General features: G+C 39.4%; 1 protein-coding gene across 2 annotated transcripts in view; it reads right to left on the reverse strand.

The window, feature by feature from the left end:
* Pkn (serine/threonine-protein kinase N) overlaps positions 1–20,063 on the reverse strand; it is a 308,319-nt gene that overhangs the window by 39,044 nt on the left and 249,212 nt on the right. The window lies entirely within an intron of this gene.

The following is a 20,063-nucleotide window of genomic DNA, read 5'->3' on the forward strand; positions in this document are numbered from 1 at the left end:
AAAGGCCTGCAGATTACGAGGTATCGTGTGGTCAGCGTGATGAATCCTCTCGGCCGTTATTCTTGGCTTTCTAGACCGGGGCCGCTATCTCACCGCCAGATAGCTCCTCTATTCAAATCACGTAGACTGAGGGGACCTCGAACCTGCCCTCAGGTCCAGGTAAAAATCTCAGATCTGGCCGGGAATCGAACCCGGGCCCTCCGCTACCCCTACACCATGGGGCCGGCTGAAAGTGCAGTCCAGGAAGATGATAAAGTGCCTGCAGAAGAGGTGAGTAAATGCTGTTCAAACTTAATGTTGAAATATAGGAATTCTCAGAAGTTGCTATCCAAGTTCAGATCAGTGAATAAATGTTTGAGAAGAAAATTGTGTGTGCTGCAGAAAAATCAGTCAAAGTGTAACTGTGAGAAAAGTGTTGTGGATAACAGTGTTGCTCAGAACTTTATAAATTTTCAACTAAATCAAGGGAACCGTAAAGCTCAGGGTCGAAGATATTCGAGTACTGACAAAAGTTTTGCCTTAGCTTTGCATTATTGTTCACCAAAGTCATAAAAGTTCACACAAAACCATTTTTCTTTGCCAAGTATCAGGTCATTAAGAAGCTGGTTAGAAAATGCTCAAGTGGAACCTGGAGTAAATAAAATGGTTCTAAGCTTGCTGGAAATAAAAACTAAAAAATGAGAAGGGAGGAGAAGGTTATTTCACTGGTATTTGATGAAATTTCCATGAAGTCATCACTGTCATATGATCCTCAGAAGGATCAGCTGGAGGGCTGAATGAATGTAGTGTAGGCATATGTAACAGCTGTGAAAAATTACTGACTGACAAGTATTTCAAAGTCTTTATAAACGCATATGTGAATAGAACCAATAACTCAACAGTGAAAATATATTGCCTGTAAAAATACCAAGTTTAAAAAGATATTGAATGTGTGATTTGCTCTTAAAGACTGTAGGCCCTAGTCATAACATGACGATCTAATGTTTTAATTTGATAATACATTTGTTTTATTCTTATCACTGGTTCATTCAAATCAACATCAACCTTTTTCCTTCCCTATATTATGTTACAAGAACGACGCAAACGTCTTAAAGTCTGTATTTCGTTTGGTTGGAAGTCGAAATGTGTAGTGTTTGAATAGCGCGTTATGTTAGTGTTCCCTGTGAGCCGCTAGATGGAAGCACTACGTGCTGTCGCCGTTGCTCTGCGTGCTAAGTGAAGAGAGTTTCCACTATTATCATATTAAGCTATTTGCTTTATCCCATCTCGAAAATGAGATTCCTCCAGGCCTGCAAAATACCTCTCCAATTCGGCTGTCAGTTCTTCCCTTGTAGAAAATGTCCATCCACCGAGGAAAATTTTCAGCTTGGGGAATAGATGAAAGTCAGATGGTGCCAAATCAGGTGAATAAGGTGGATGTGGCAACAATTCGTACCCCAGTTCATGAAGTTTTGCCATGGCAATAACACTTGTGTGCGGCGGAGTGTTGTCCTGATGAAAGATGACCTTTTCCCTTGCCAAACCAGACCTTGTTTCGCGTATCTTTTCCTGTAGCTGGTCTAGGAGGTTTGCATAGTATTGCCCCGTAATTATTTGGCCAGTAGGAAGATAATCTATCAGCAGAATGCCTTTTGCATCCCAGAAAACTGAGGCCATGACCTTTCCGGCCAAACGCACTGCCTTTGCTTTCTTTGGTGGTGGTGGTGAATCAGCATGTTTCCACTGCTTTGACTACTGTTTTGTCTCTGGGGTATAGTAGTGGAGCCAAGTTTCATCTGTAGTCACAAACCGGCGCAAAAACTCTTGTTGGTTGCAACTGAAAACGGGCCAGACTTTGTTCGGACATTTCCAATCTGGTGCGTTCATTGTCCAATGTCAAGAGCCGCGGCACCCATCTTGTGGATAATTTTTTCATACCCAATTCTTTGGTTAAAATATACCCATTCAGAAGACATCCCTACAGCTTCAGCAATCTCCCGCACTTTCAGTCGACGATCCTACATGACCATTTTATGCACTTTTGCGATAAATTCTGGGGTCGTAACACTTTTTGGCCGTCCACTAGGCTGATCATCATCCAAGCTCTCCCGACCAACTTTAAACTCGCTGGTCTACTTGGCAACAGTTGAAAATGAAGGAGCAGAGTCCCCCAGTGTGTTCTGAAAGTCGGCATGAATTTCCTTTGCTTTCATACCTTTCTTTACAAAGTATTTAATCACTGCTCGAATCTCAGTTTTTTCCATTGTCACAAATCACAACGCAGGAACATCAACAAAGTCGTCACTACCACACTCCTGCAGCTAGAGCACTGACGCGCCACGTGTTCACTCACAAAGGATGTGTGATTATTGCGCGGGAACCTCGTTGCTCTAGCACTGACATCTAGTGGTGATCCCGAGAACTTTTCAAACCGTCCTCGTAATGTCACTGCTCTTGATGTTCAATCACATACTCATTCATTTGATTACAGTGTTACAATGTTGATACTCCTATACAGTGGAACCTCGATTATCCGTTCCTGGAAACTACGTTTTTTCGGATTATGTGTTCAAATTATGTGGTCCTGCAAGCATCCTATTTAAATCACGTTGTAAAAATTCCGCATTATCCGTTCCTCGATAAAACGACTTCCCGGATCAACCGTGCAGAAATTTCAGTCCCATCAATGCTAAATCCTCGATCAAGCGTTTTTCAAGAAACTGTACCTCATGAAAGGAAAACTACGGCATACTTATGGATCTTGGCGTTAATGCCCCGTCAATGCGATAATTGGAGCAAGTACTGTACCGGGACTGGAAAAGTGGTCGGTGGTGAACATGCATAAGGGACCATCTTAGCATCACATTTGGGTGGTATTGTTTAGAGAATCCTCTGAAGCCATAAAGCAGAGAGTGGTCACAACAACTGGAAGGAGACGGAGCACATTTCGACAGCTCTACTTGAAGACGTAATGAGTTTTGTCAAATGTTTGTACTTGTAAAACGTCCACATTATGTCCAGGGTTAGATGTTTATTTTTTCCGATTGTATCGCCGAAGAGATTTTTGGCACTTCCCTCAGAGCACTATAGCCTATAGGTTTGTTCCAACAAGCAGCTTGAGTACGGTTTGGTATCGATTCACGAACTGATGTAAGCACATGCGCGAGCTATGTACTCATTGGGAACCGTCGCTGAACAGCAATCTGTTGCAATGGTTCGTGAACAGTCAAGAAAAACTACAATGCGCACGTGTTCACAATTACGCGGGAGATTCCTGTTTGAGGATAAACAAACAGCGGTTCTTGTTCATCTCTGCTAAACAACTTGTTAGGCCTACTCAATGGAAGGTAATTGGCAATAAAATGAGTCAACTAATAAAATTATAGACTAATGGACCTGTTTCTAAAATAATAACTTTATTCCAGAATTACGCGAATTTATAATTCTACCACGAGTACTGGCAGCGTAAAAACCGATGATGTACTTTTTTTTTTTTTTTTTTTTGCTAGTTGCTTTACGTCGTACCGACACAGATTGGTCTTATTGCGACGATGGGACAGGGAAAGGCTAGGAGTGGGAAGGAAGTGGCCGTGGCCTTAATTAAGGTACAGCCCTGGTGTGAAAATGGGAAACCATGGAAAACCATTTTCGGGCTGCCGACAGTGGGGTTCGAACCTATTATCTCCTGAATACTGGATACTGGCCGCACTTAAGCGACTGCAGCTATCGAGCTCGGTAATGATGATGTAGACGGTTCTCTTCAGAGGATAGCCACTGTCACCTAAAAGAAAATACTGATTACATTTTTTTTCTTTTACTGTAAATTATTACCAAGAGGTGAACTTCTAAATACTCTGCTAGTCCGGCCCCGCGGTGTAGGGGGAAAACACGTCCGCCTGTCACCCGGCGGCCCCGGGTTCGATTTCCGGCCAGGTCAGGGTTTTTATATTGTAATGATGTCCTTTGTGGCGTCCTTAATCTTCCTTTCCTCACACACAACATTCCACACTACCGCCATTCCAATTACACGCAGGTGCATACAATATGGTGCCAGTAGGGGCAAAAGATCCAGATGGGTCGACGCCCCGAACAAATAGCATTAAAAAAAAAAATACTCAGAAACACATCAAAAATTTTTCGCCTGTGGTCACAAACAGCTTGCATTCATTAATAAAAACAGTGGTTTACTATGAAGACATATGTTGATAAATAAAATAAACCTGTATGGAACAGTGTCCTTTTCTATTTATGTAAGAGTCCGGATCATTTGCAGGCTTATCAATTTCAATATGACAGCCACTTATGGCACCAATGACACCTGGAAATCCACTTTCCCTGAAATATTGCTCAATATTTACTTTCTCATCTTCTGTAGGCCAAGTGATCACTTGTGGAGATAAGCTGCTAATGAAGACAGTCAATCATTTGACAATTCTATGTAGAGAGCTTGAAGAAATGTCAAACCGATCTGCAAACATCCCGGAAACTTGCAGTCTGATGCCCAATAAACCTCAGGAAAATTTGAACCTTTAATGGAAAAGCAACACTTAACGATTATTATTATTATTATTATTATTATTATTATTATTATTATTATTATTATTATTATTGCAGCAGCTGCAGACAAACCTGACCCAGTGCAGAAAGTTTTCCATATTGGCCAGACTGATGTTTGTAATGGTCACTTCCTTCATACCGTTCTGCAAATATTTTCCATTATCTCCCTACTGATGCGAAAATGCTCCTTGAAAGTTTCATTGTCATAGCGAGGTACTGTTTCTTCTATAAGCGGAAAGCGAGAGGAAGAAAATTTTGGTTACTAAATTATGAGTTACTCGTACACGTAGTGAAAATAAATATCATTTAAACATAATTACAAACAAGTAAAAAAGTTACAATAACTTGCCTAAATAATCTTCATTTTTCGCTTTTGGGATATTGTAATATATCCCTAGATCATCTTCACTGGAGTCCGAGTTCATAAGATCATCATCAGAATTTTTATTTATTTATTTATTGGTTATAGAATGTCCCAGTGAGCTAGTGGCTCAAGGAACCGCCTTCAAAACCGTCATGCATCATTCTCGTTTTTATCTCGTGCCTCTTACTTTATTAGTGTGTAGTCAAATATGATTTTTTAACTTTTACTGTATAATTGTATAACAACGCCGTACTTGTACGTGTAACATTTCGCCTGCTCGCGCCAAATAATACCGATCAGCTGTTCACGCTTCACCAAGTGACAGCTATGGACCACAATGCACAGCTCTCACTTATTTTGGTGTACTGTGCATGTCTCTGACGAACAGTACTTGTTCTGGAGCACGAATTACTTTGCCAGTCCGCAAACTGGTTCATGAACGGTCCATAGCCTGTTGGAACAACCGACTCAGAGTCCGCGTTTCAGTTTGAAGTTTGTTGGAACGCTCTTTCCGTACTGCGCATGCGTCAGTCAGTTTGCAAACTGTCCCCGTTCTTGTTGGAACAAACCTTATAAGTCACTGGGCTTTCAGGCAGGAATCGAAACTGGTCCTTCTCAACACAAATCTAGTACCGTATTTTAAGAGTATCGTATACGATTATGTTATCAAGAACAGATGTTGCACCTTACATACATAAAGCCATGAGAGGTCTTGGGATGGCCTATTACTGTTTTGATCCTAATATAAGACTGGGAATTTTACATTTTTGTGTTCAAATGTCATAAAAACTGCAGTCGTTTTATTTGCACATGTTACATTTAAGGAGTTTGTATCATTTCCAACTCGTACTGACTTGTGTAGTGAGCGCGCCTTCCAGCTGAGCTCAAGGTCATGAATAGCCGTAATTTCTGAAGTTTTGATGATATTTTTTCCCCACTTTCAAACTTGATTGTGATTAGCGATGGGCAGAATTGAATATAATGCTTTTGAGAACTTTTCAGAAGTGATACTTACATTCAAAACCATATTCTCGAGTTCAACATAACCTTTAAAAGTCGATATAGGCCTAATTCACGCGGTACAAGATTTTTGGAAACTATGAACATCAGTATACCAGAGACGAAATTACAATGGAAGATTAAGAAAAGAAGGGACTTTTCCATCATGTTGGGTGCTTTTGTATCTAATATGCTTTATTTTATTAGATTAGAGAATTAAAAACTACTTGTGGTCGAATGTTGTTTGGCCTGGCATCGTTAATTTTTCAAAGAGTTTGGCAGATCAAAGTTACTGAACTGAAAGAAGTTTTCACAGGAAACCGATGAAGTTTCCCTAGTAAAACTGAATATAAAGTATCAAGATTTTTAACTCGCGTAACGGTAATTAATGTTTGAAGCTGGTCCTGCGGTCTTACTTGCCTGTCTCTCACCCGGGGGGCCCGGGTTTGATTGCCGGCCAGGTGAGACATTTTCACCTGGATATAAGGGCTGGTTCCAGGTCCACTCAGCCTATTTGATTACCTTTAATTGAGGAGCTATCTAATAGTGAGATGGCACCTCCAGTCTAGAGATACAGGAATAACGGCTGAGAGGATCTGTCACACTGACCATGTGTCACCTCGAAATCTGCAGGCCTTCAGGCTGAGCAGTGGTCGCTTGGCAGGAAAAGGCTCACTGGGGCTGTAGTTTGGTTTGGCCTGGTTCAGAAGTGTTTGTAAAATTATATATATTTCATTTTTGTGATGTTTAGCCAAACTGTTGATGGTTTACATTCATTCCCAGATTTTCCGTTTTCCCCTGTTGTACATCTTTTTCTCCGGGTCCCTCCAAAAACGGATAATCAAGGTTCCACGAATTAAGTTTTAAAAACATCTTATTACTTAAAAGGTACTGTGTTTTGTAAAACTTGCATCAGTAGGAAGTTTAGCATCATATGCCTTGAAGTACTTGTCCAATGAAACAGATGTGAGTCACGTATTTTGAGTGAATAAATTTAAAATCTTCTTGTTCTTCGAGGAACGGATAATGCGGAATTTTTACAACGTGATTTAATTAGGATGCTGCGGGACCAGAGAATTTGAACACATAATCCGTGAAAACGTAGTTTCCAGGAACGGATAATCGAGGTTCCACTGTATAAGAGTATCAACATTGTAACACTGTAACCAAATGAATGAGTATGTATTGAACATCAAGAGCAGTGACATTATAACAAACTGGTGAACAAGTTTAGACTTTTAAATTTCTCTTCCAAACATATTTTAATATTACAACGCATCACTATAATTTAGAATTAGTCATTTAGAAGTAGTGTTTTAATAATATGTTATTTTTAATAAGACCAAGGCTCTTCAGAAGCTGAAGATAACCCATACACAGGGTCAAAACCGGTACTGCAATGTAAAAATATTTTAAGTTCAGTACAATAAGTACAGGGACATTGATGATGATGATGATGATGATGATAATAAATAACAGTACTGGTTAGGTGGAAAGTTCCAATCTTTATACTTGAGATCAGTGGAATTATCAATACGAAAAATGGTATTAAGAGTTATGCGGACAAAAAAGATTGATGGTGTTTTGCTACCTATTCACACTGGAGTGTATAACTATCAATTATGGAAAAAGTAACATCTATTTACAAAGTTAAAATAATCGCATGTTATTAATTTTAACGATTCCAAGTTTATGAAGTGCAATTATTATCCTCGGTTCACACACAATACAAATTCATTGTTCAAATGAAAGCACTGTCAGTACTTCGGCATTGCTTCTTTTTTTCTTTCAAATTGCACCGTCTGTCTGTAACCACTGTGTTGTAATGGGCGATATGAATAAACCGGAGACATATCCCTTGTCTCATAAATATTAAGACATGTCTCAAATGTATATGAATAAAAAAGCGATGTCTCAGCAGTGACCTTTGCTCCTTGAGACACAGCTCGTCAGCGGATTCTCTCGGAGACACATCTCCAAATGTATATGAATACACTGGAGCTTGGTCTCTCTGAATGGAGATTAATCTCAGAATTTCTTGAGACTGCCCAGAAGGTGACTCAAGGCGATAGAATCAGGCTGAAAACGTGATGGCGGAGTTTATGATGGTTTTACAACAGAGAAAAAAAATTATAAAGCACGAAGAGATTCTCTCGAACATGATTATAAAGATCTCTACCGTTTCCGGAAAGAAAATGTGGAATGGTTAGCACAACATTTTCTGAAGCCAATTACACGAGACATATATATAACAATAATGATAAAGATGATGGCGGTGATAGCCATTAGCGATAGGATTTACATGCATCATAAAGTCTAAAATGTTCAAAATCAAACCAGAAATATGCAAAAACCGTGTATCATACAATTCTGAAAATTTTCTTAGTAATTATTAAATTAATTTAATTATTCTTAATCTATTCCACATTTGTGATTTTTTCTGTACGTTGACACTTTTTCTATTCACAAAATACGACTACTATTTTATAAATATAATTAATTCACAATCACGGAAAAGGCCGAAACAAAACATAGCTATGTTTAAGATATGACTTACAATTATTCAAGGCTTTCATTATTCAGTTTGTCCTGCTCCTTAGCTGAATGGTCAGCGTAGTACTCTTCGGTTCAGGGGGCCCCGGATTCGATTCGCGGTCGGCTCAGAGATTTTAACCTTAAATCCTCAACATTCCTGTAACTCACACACAACACTATCCTCCACTACAATAACACGGCAGATGACACCCATCCTCGTCGGAGGGTCTGCCTTACAAGAGCTGTACCAGGTTAGAAATAGCCACACAAAATTATTACCTATTAATATTGTTATTATTATTATTATTATTATTATTATTATTATTATTATTATTCACATTTTGATATCTGAAAGGATATTTTTTCAAGTGAAAATGATCGCTATCACATGTTGGCCAAATGGTATTGAACGAATGTGAGAGTATCTTTGGTCCTGGTGTAAGCTATCCCATTTATGTTTACCGTAAGTGCCGTAAAATTCCCTGTCCATGCCTTCTTCGATTGCACTGTTTCTAAGTTTATTTAAAAGTTTCACCCGGCAGCTCGTGCCCTCGAGAAAAATATGCTGTAACTGGTTTCACAACATTTAACAGATTCGCATAATGACATTATTCGGCCAATGGTTTGCTGCCTTTATGAATGCTGTTCTTCCTCAACCATCACACTAAAATTTTACTTGCGCCGAATACTACAAGGGAAGCATTTGGTTTGGATCAGACAGATTTCGATGAAACTTCGATGAATTGTCAATCCACCTGTCTTAAATTTATTGCTGATATTCACTTTGTCCTCTAATCAACGACATTGTTATAATTAATTGCTAAAGAACAGCTGGGTGGTTTGCAGCTGTATTGATCTCGCGTATGCACTGTAAAAATGCACTGATAGTTATATTTTAAAAAATGCACTGATAGTTAAATTTTAAAATTACATTAAACAGTGCGCTTTAGAGTGAAAATTTGATTTTGACAACATGAACAGAATGTCTTGCTCATCAAACCCATTTTACTAACATGCACAGTATATGAATATTTCAAAATATTAGGCTTTAAATACTTCTTTGTCATTTACAATTGAAGCTTAAAATATGTAATATGAAATCCTCGTCATTTGTATATAAACTCGCATGCTATAAATAGCCTTAAACTTTCGGATTCTTGTTGAGAGTCATTCATTTTGCCACACTGCGGGTAACCCATATAACAATGTCAATCATGCAGCGATGTTCTGATGTCTTAATTGACCATCCTACCATGTTTCATTGAAATCGCTGCCATCCACACACCACGTTCCATTTAAAACTGGAGCAAAAATTTACTGTCAATAAATACCGGTACGAAAATGTTATTTCATGGCAGAACGGTTATCACCATTGAGTTCCGGATGTCTTAGTTCATCATGTTACTAAGTTTCATTGCAATTTGTCGGTCCAAATCAAACAACTCCCTTGTTAGTTATATTCGTTAATGAATATGTATAGCATTTTGTATTATTTCTATGTTTTGAAAGTTTGAAATTTAGACAGTTTATGCAACAGTATATAGGTATTGGTTGTATATTATATACCGGGTGAGATGGGCGCGCGGCTGTGAGCTTACATCCGGGAGGTAGTGGGTTCAAGCCCCACTGTCGGCAACCCTGAATATCGTTTTCCGTGATTTCCCATTTTCACACCAGGCAAATGCTGGGACTGTACCTTAATTAAGGCCACGGTAGCTTCCATCCCACTCCTAAACCTGTCCCATCGTCGCCATAAGACCTATCTGTGTCGGTGCGATGTAAAACAAATTGTAGAAAAAGTACATTATTTATGCAGAAACGCCCCTAACTATGCACAGGTATGATCAATAAACTCTTCATATTCGTAAAGAATGAAGTACGAAGCATGTTTCAGAAGTGTTTTAGTGACTTTCAATGACTGCGGAAAAGTACGCATTTGAATGTGGATCCTAAATGTGATGATAAATGCAATGTAACTTCTTACACAATATCCTGAAGGAAATTTACAAGAAAGGAAACCTTCAATCAGTCGTTCCCAAGTTGGGGTGCAAGTATACCAAGTGTACGAGCCACTACGTTTATGTAAGCCTAGAAAGAATTGAAATAATAACTGTAGAGATTATTGAATATTGATTAATGCGAAAGGTATAGTTTGCAGAAAAGGCTCCCAAGTGGAACACAACTGAAGAAGAAGAAGGCTGTTAAGAACTATTCTAAATGAAAAAATATCAGAGGGGGCTCCATTTCGGTTGTACTTGTTTGTTCGGCTCTTTTCTCCCTTTCATGTAAAAGATTTTCCATTTGCAGTTGCAAAACCTGTTTCTGCTCTGAAATGAGTTCTTCTCTTTTTTACGAGAACACACTGTCGCTTTTGAATCTTTTTCGCTTGTAAATCTAACACTTGTGTGATTAGCTGCCATCCCCGGAGGCCCGGGTTCAATTCCCGGCTTTGCCACGAAATTTGAAATGTGGTACGAGGGCTGGAACGGGGTCCACTCAGCCTCGGGAGGTCAGCTGAGTAGAGGTGGGTTCGATTCCCACCTCAGCCATCCTAGAAGTGGTTTTCCGTGGTTTCCCACTTCTCCTCCAGGCAAATGCCGGGATGAAACCTAACTTAAGGCCACAGCCACTTCCTTCCCTCTTCCTTGTCCATCCCTTCCAATCTTCCCATCCCCCCGCAAGGCCCCTGTTCAGCATAGCAGGTGAGGCCGCCTGGGCGAGGTACTGGTCATACTCCCCAGCTGTATACCCCGACCCAGAGTCTGATGCTCCAGGCCAGTGCCCTTGAGGCGGTAGAGGTCGAATCCCTCGCTGAGTCCGAGGGAAAACCGACCCTGGAGAGTAAACAGATTAAGAAGAAGAAGAAATCTAACACTTTCCATCTGTTCCAACAAAACCACTCTTTGTAGCTCTCCGATTGTTAATTCACTCGTCAGCTGACAGATACCAGAGCCAGTGTGCGAGACTCATCTCAAGCGGAAGGAGACAAGTCTTGTTAGCGAGAAACAAACTTTATTCATATACATGACGAGTTCTGTCTTGAAAGTGACTTCCGTCTCAATCCTCCTTCGAGACTTGTCTCCGAGTTACATCTCATTTTTATTCATATCACCCAATGAGACAACACGCGCTCGCTATCTACTGTACATTGTTCGTTGGGGTCCACAACAACTCAAGACAGTATTTAGCAAATATGCTGAACTCTGTCTGAATTGCAGTTAATGCAAGCATGACTTCATATTTTTCACTTTCTTCCATCTGGGTTTGAATTGCAGGTTTCAGAGAACAGTAACCAGACCAGATATCTTTTCGTGAGAGATCAGTTACTCCAAACAATTTCTCAAGCTCATCTAATTTATCAGTGTTATTCAAAATTATATTTTTTGGATACAAAGCTTGAGAAATTGACACAAAATGCTTATGGTTGGGGTCTTTAGCTTTCAATGTGGCTAGCTTGCACTGTGAAGAATGAGCAGCTTTGACAAATGTGTCTCTACATGCAGCCTGCTGTAGAGGAGTGAGCTTAATCAAAGCATCATTAGTTGCCCCAGAAAAATTCTCCTCACAAATGAAGGTAAAACTGGTGTCGAGGTTATGCAGTTTGGTGTAAAGGAGATGAGAGGTAGGATACAAAGACCCTACAAGTTCAGTGAGGAGGTCAAACAATCCAGCTGCATGATCTGTGGCAAAACCCATGTGGAAGTGAAGCCTATTCACTTCTCGGTCACTCAGATCAGTTGGGTACTTAATACCACACTTGTTGATGTCTTTCATGTCAGACATCTTGAAAAATGTAACAATATCAGTAAAGTAAGCACTCAAATAGAAGACAGCCTGAAACCAGGTATTCCATCGGGTTATGACAGGTGCAGGATAAAGCTTTGCTTCCTTTGAAGCACAATACTTTGATGTTAAGAATTGTAAATAATTATATTTTTGCTTTCTTGTGTTCAAAAATGTAGACTTTACCATCGCAACCACATGATTTAAATCTGTCATCAATGCGACCGAACTATTGACAACCAAACTGATCTTATGTGCCCAGCACTGTACATGCATTAAATGATCCCCTATGACCACACTTGATGTTTCGTAACATCGGATCATGTATGAACACTGTCACTAACAAACACTTTAACTGCATCATATGGTACACTATAACTGCGCAGAGCTTCTAAAACAACATGAGAGCAGTTTGTAGCATTTCCTGCATCAAGATAGTTCACAGAAACTATGTGCAGCTCTCTTTTCGATCCGGCAGGGACTTGGAATATGATGATAAAAACACAACAGCCCATTCAATCAGTAGTTTCATCACAGAGTATGTTGATGTTCTTCCCCACTAAAGCCTCTGCTGTTCTTTTCTGGTGGTCAGATGCAACTTCTAGAAAGGAAGACAGACCTCAAATTATAACAAAATAATTTAAGATTACTGGATCAATTGGGTACAGGTAAGATAGTTCGATATGGAAATCGCACTCAAATTCGGTGTCCTTCAGTCTTGCGCATGGTTTTGATGTCGTAATACCTAAACTGTACCCGATCAATGAAATCAAAACTTACCCAGTAAATATACTTCAAGTAGAGTTCTCACACATAGCAGCTCTTCATTTGAAAACTCAGTAATCCAGGCTCTTACCTCTTACTTCTTTGTTTTCCAGCTTTTCCAGAGGTATATTTGTTTTGGCAAATACTTCAACTGTGCATTTCGAGAAGTTATCTCTGGAAATTTTTCGTCATTTACAACTATCTAACTGTGTAAGCACAGAAGATTGCTTTCTTTGAGACGTACTAGCAACAGGGGTTGAACTTTCGTTATCGCGTCGCTTACCCACGTGTTTTTCAGATTTAACACGTTTCACAATGCTATCTTTCTTTTCCCCACTCAACTTGGCAATTACAATACTTGCAAAACACTGTCGCTGAATCTGCGGCATATAAACCATCCTTTGCATATTGCTGAGCCCTTTCGAGCAGAGTTTTTGTCGCGCGCCCATAACCTAAACAATCGCTCAACTTTCTACTCTTCATTAGTTTCAATTTTGAACAACAGGAAAACAACGCTGCATCTATCTCAGTATTTCCATGACACTCAATTTACATTTCGATAATAATCATACAGAATTTACATTTCGATAATAATCATACGGATCTTATTCCCCTTGCTATTCCCATTGTAAATATCGATTAAAGTCAGCAAGCAGCAATCGAGCGGCTACTTTTCTTCATTGATCGGAACTGTCGAAAGATTTATGCATCATATTTTGAGTATTTCTGACGATTTTGCCGAAATATGTTGTTTTCGCCAGTAAAATAGCATATTTTAGCAGAATTTGCACCAAAATCGCATATTCATACTGATTTTGCATTTTGGGTCACAATTCGCTTTTTGTCGCACTTCTATTTATGCGTAAAATTATTTTATTCCACATTAGAATTACCGTAGACTTGGATTCAGTACAAGATTCAAAAATTTGCATTTATCGCAAATGCGATTTTTTTAGGTCCCTAATAATAATGGATGACTCTAAAGTCATTATTTTGAAATTATCTTACAGGATTATGGGTCTTCAACGGGTTAACATGGGTTTTAAAAAATAATGCAGTTATCTGCTGTTGAGATTATCTTCAATTACTTCCTTCCTGAAGCTTGGTATTCATCTTTCAGGCACTTGTACAAAGAAAATATTCTCAGGTAGTGTTAGATAACAGGTAGATAGGCTAATAATTAGGCTTGGATGGCAGTCTCCACATAAATAAGTAGTAGATATCACCTAAAATTGCTTGGAGAGAATGGTTTAGTATTGCTTCCCAATTCTTTGTTACATCTTTTGATTTTATTCAATCATTCACCAAATTTAGAGCTATCAGCTGCTCTTTTGTTGATTTACACAAGTCCTGAATAATTATCATAAACAATATCTTTGAGCAAGCCAATAATGTACACATACAGGGTGAACAAAAAATGCCACACGTGGAGTGTGACAGTGAGACAGAGTGTCTCAAGTGCTTTGGCACTGCCGGTGGCTACAATTAGCCTACACAGTGGCCTCCATGGTATGCACTAGCCATGTGTCTTGGTAGGTGTGCTAGGTACCAACTGATGAGCCCAGCCTAGCACACGGGGGCGAAACGCTGGCAACCAGGAATGAGTTAGCTGGAAAATTTATAATGTCCAATAACAGACCATTTATATTGGTGCGGTTTGTCGAAATTCACGACAAAAGTTTTATCTTGCAAAACTTAGTCCCACCAATAGGTTTAATAGAAATGCGAGTTAAGAAACGAGGCTCTGGTAACGCTGTAACGGCGTGCAGCATGGCCAAGCACAGGTCGCATCTCCGGAGTTGTCTCATTAGCTCAGTGAGACGATGTAATGCCATAAATTCCGGCTGTGCGGATGCGCCGATGTTCGAGTCGCGTTCACGCCATTCAAGCATAACATGAACTTCTTACAGACATAAACGACCACTTTGTTTCGTCCATGGCACAAATAAAGCCAATACGTAGACCATAATAGTGGATAAAGTAACACTGTCTCTATCCAATGCGGTACAAGGAAACACAATACAGTACGGTAGGTCGGCTACACTGGATTGCCCATTATGCTACGCACAATAATTCCAGTGTACGTGTGATGTCCAGTCTTATCTTTACAGAGCTGGTACGTACACTTACGAGCAACGTTCACTTCACAGCAGATGTTCAAAGTAACCACCTTGCATTTGCAAACACTTCGCCACTCGCTGGAGCATACCCTACGGAACACACCTGCATCCACCATTGCCGATGCAGCATGCACGCGAGCTATTAGGTCTTGTACACCCATGGGTGGAGTACTATAAATATGTTCCTTTAAGTGTCCCCACAAATTCGTTATCTTCAACTTGTTGCAAAAACCATTCACAGAACTGTACTAGTTGAATGCGGTCTTCTGGTCGCTGGTGTTGAGTTAACGTGTGAAAGCTTCAGGCCACAGATCTAGTCCCTAAACCATTAAAAAGAGAGCTTAACCATCATTGCCTTGGTCTGCCTGTATTTCTCTTACTCTCTATAGCCAAGTCCATTATCTTTTTGCAAAATCTATCCTCCTCCATTTGCCTCACACGACCCCATACCCATGAATGATTTACTCAAACAGATTCATCAATCGACTGTATTCTAAACTTAGCCTTTATCCGAGTACCCTCCTGCCATTGTTCCCACCTGTTTGCACCAGCAATCATTCTCATTACTTCCAACTTCCTGAACCCACCCAACTTTCACTCCCATACAGCAAAGTAAAGCTCAAAACAGAACCATAAGAAGATAGTGGGGTTCACGAGATCACTTCTTTCTTACAGAATACTGCTTATCACAACTGCGAGCCCACTCCATTAGCTTTGCCGCACCTTGATTCAATTTCACTTAGTAAACTACCATCCTAGAAGAACAAACATAAAAAATACGAAATGAACCCCCTGTTTCAGTTTTGTTTTCTCGAACTGACAATCAATTCTTTTAGGTTTCTCTGACATCACTTTAGTCTTGGAAATGTTAATCTTTATATCATACTTGCAACACCTCATCAAGTTCCAAGTTATTGGATATGGATTGATATGCAATAAAAATGGTACATGCAACTCCCTTCCACTGGGGGCCTGTCTAACACGAGCTGCACCACCACAGGATGAGGAAACTAGATTACTTTACTTGAGAAATATTCATGGTTGTTGCGATTAATATAGCAGGTGAGATCAAACAAAGTGATCGTTTAATATCTTGTAACTCAGGCCAATATGGGTTTTTTGGAGAGAAGTAGATTTAAAACGCGATAAAAATCCAATCATAACAAATGTTTCGCTCGCCAATATACCTCACAAATAAATAATAATAATAATAATAATAATAATAATACGTCCCCACTTAACGATTCTTGGAGACGCCAAACAAAACATACTATGCGTTAATAAAAAAATGGAGACAACGATTGTATGAAATTAAACATTATGGTGATAAAATGTATTACCGCCACACCTGTAGATATTCATAAATGTGACAAACTTTCCTGTTATTTATTTTTAATCTCCCTGTCGTGAAACTTATGGCACTGGCACAAGTGCAGTCTCTCGTATCTCATTTACAGCTGTTTAGGTAAATCCTATTTTCATAAATGTGGAGAACAAGCATGAAATATACTTAAAAATATGGGTTTGGCTTTCAACAGCCGCAGTTATCCAGAGAACGCTTCCAGTCACTATTTATTACATTCGGCAGTCTAGCTTAAGCCAGTGAGGAGGACGGACGGGTCGTGTGGCGTGCGCCTGCTGAGTGGAGTGGATTAAGAGTGAGGAAGCGGTAAGGTCAAGCGGTCGGCAAGGAGATAGATACGATGAATTGGGTAGACGTAGAGGTTATGAGGAAAGTAGTAAGAGAAGTAATACAGGAGGTATGTCCGTTTGAACAATTAAAGAAAATGCTTCAAGAACAAGGCCAGGAGCAAGAAAAGACGAGACAGTGGATCCAGGATTATATGAAGAATACGAAGGCGATGATAGAAGGCAGCGAGAAAGAACTGGTGTCACTAAGAGAGAAAATAAAAAATATGGATGAAGAGATGGTAAACCTGAAGAAAGAAATCGAATTCTGCAGACAGGAGCGCAAGAAGAAATCCATATTTATTTATGGGGTGGAGGAAGACAAGGCAGAATCTAAAGTGGACATTATTTACAAAGTGGTAGATGTTATACAAAAAAAAAATGAAAATAAATTTCAGTGAGGTAGATATAGACAATGTGGAGAGAGTTGGCAAGGTGGGAGGGCACAGGCCCATAAAAGTGTCGCTGCTATCTTCATTGATGGCAGACATAGTGATAAGGAACGCTGGTAATCTACAGTGTGAGAACATTAGAATTAAGAGAGATTTCGGAAGAGAAGAGAGTAGAAATTTTAAAATTCTTAAGAAACATCTTGTGAAAGCAAAAATTCAGGGATTGAAAGCGTATATTAGTGGTCAGATACTCGTGGTGAGCGACAGGAATTGGACCCGTAAGTGGACAATATCGAAACTGAAATTAATGGATGAGAGTTTGAGGCAAGAAGAAACTAGCAGGGCTGACAGTTCGAGGCAAGAAGAAACTACCAGGGCTGATGTACATACTGTAAATGAAGGAACACTGAGTAGATGGGGTTCCTGGGAAGAGATCATGAAAAGAGCTGAAGAAAAAGTAAATGCAAGAAGGATGGAAGTAGTCAGGAATTTAATGGACGAATTAGTGTCGGAAGTCTGCGCGAGGGAAGAAAAAGAACCACAGGGGAAGACAAGCGGACAGAATCGGAGCGAGAATAATGGTTTGATGGAGGAAGCAGAAGTAAGAAGTGCCGTGATCAAAGGGAGAAGCTTGAGTTTGAAGGACCTATGGGACAAAAAAGGAAAAATGGAAGGAATAATTACGAGAAGTAAAAAGTCAAGTAACAGTAGTAAGTAACATAGTTTGCCTATGATGGAGGACAGAAGCGTAGTTATGGTGGTGTTTGTATGTGTGTATTTACTCAAGTAATGGTGCCTGTATGTGTAGTATAATTGTAATTGAAGTGATGGTGTCTTTAGGTAGAAGATGGATAGACCAAGTGTATGGTATTTATTCAAGTGATGGCATGACGGAGATCGTATTGGTGAGTGATTTACTAGTTAATGATAAGAGGTATATATGTAAGGATATGTGGTATGGAATTGAAGAGAATGATTGTGGAGTGCGATGGATGGATGATAAGAGAGGTAGTGAAGCTTAGAGGGTATTTATTCAAGTGAAGAATGATAAGAGGTAGATATGTATTGATGTTTAGAAGTTGGATCAGAGTTTAGATGGATGGATGATAAGAGAGGTAGCGAAGTTTAGATGGTACTTACTCAAGTAATGATGTCTATATGTGTAGTGTAATTGTTACGAGTTTGGAGATATAAGATGGATGGATTGTTGAGTTCGAAGGGCATTGTAATGGTTAAAGTAAAGAAGTGATGGTATCTGCATGTGTATGGTATGATGGATGAATGATAAGAGAGGTAGCGAGGTGATAAGGTGTTTTTAAGTGTACTGTAATTGTATGGTACTTATTCAAGTAATGAGACTTGAGATATAAGATGGATAGATTGTTGAATTCGATGGATGGATGAGAAGAGGGGTAGCGAAGTCTAGATGGTATTTATTCAAGTAAAGATGTCTTAATGTGTATTATAATTGTAAAGTGAATGAGGACTGGAATTGAAGTGTTAAGTATGACGATGATGGATGAATGTTAAGAGAGGTAGCGAAGTTTAAATGGTATTGGTAAGTGATTTATTAGTTAATGGTAAATCGGCAAGCAAAGTTGGTTTTAGATGATTATTTAATTAGATTAAGCATGGTTGAATAAGATAAGCAGGAATAGATAGGTAGTGCAGTGATAACGTTGCAACATGAGTAGAATACGTATTAGCAGAATGTGAGTGCAACGGAAGTATGGAATCAGCAACCACGAGGGAGTCAAGTAGAGGAAATGTAGTAGGAATGGAATGTGCTAAGGTTAGCGTGTATGGGGTCTGTGACATTCATATTACCGCTGAAGCATGGAATCAGCAACCCTGAGAGAGACAAGTAGAGGAAATGTAGGAGGAATGGAATGTGCAAAGGTTTGTGTGTATGTTCAGCAGGGGCATGGTGGCGAATGGATGATAAGAAAGATCGCGAAGTTTAGTGGGTATTTATTCTAGTAAAGGTGTCTTTATGATAAGAGGTAGATATGTTATGATATGTGGCATGGAAATGAAGTGAATGATTGTTGAGTTCGATGGATGGATATTAAAGGAGATAGCGAAGTTTAGAGGGTATTTTTTCAAGTGAAGGTGTATTTATGGATATTAGGAAGATAGCGAAGTTTAGAGGGTATTTATTCAAGTGAAGGTGTATTTATGTGTATTGAGACAGTATTGGTTTTGATTCATTAGTTAATGATAAGAGGTACTAGGATAGAATTAGTATAGATTTAATGTTGTAATTAGTTATAGGCTTAATTCAGATGTAGGGGGTGCCCTAGCATGCGAGCTGGTCATCCGTCCATGTTAGAGGCAGCTTAGGATAGATTAGTATAGATTTAGAACTAGTATAGATTTAATGTTGTAATTAGTTATAGGCTTAATTTAGACGTAGGGGGTGCCCTAGCATGTGAGCTGGTCATCCGTCCATGTTAGAGGCAGCTTAAGATAGATTAGTATAGATTTAATGTTGTAATTAGTTATAGGCTTAATTTAGAGATAGGGGGTGCCCTAGCATGTGAGCCGGTCATCCGTCCATGTTAGAGGCAGCTTAACAGATTTAGCTAGGGGTGGAACCTTGCATGGTTGTCCGGTATTCCGCCTGTGTAGGGTCCACCAAGTTAGTAGTATGTAATTTGGCTTAGGCTGGACATTGTTATTTTTCTTTATAACGGATCAAATGGGTATTATTACTGTAGATCTAAAGAAAAATAATAAATCTAAATCTAAATCTATTACATTCGGAAGTACAACTTGTAACATATGCTAGTTATCAGCTGGTGGTTTGGCATGCTTTCTATAGCACGGCTTTACTCGGAAGGAGTGGCTTCTGCTACACATACAGGGACTGGGAATATC

Source organism: Anabrus simplex, chromosome 1 (genome assembly GCF_040414725.1).
Source record: "Anabrus simplex isolate iqAnaSimp1 chromosome 1, ASM4041472v1, whole genome shotgun sequence".
Classification (NCBI taxonomy): Eukaryota; Metazoa; Arthropoda; class Insecta; order Orthoptera; family Tettigoniidae; genus Anabrus; species Anabrus simplex.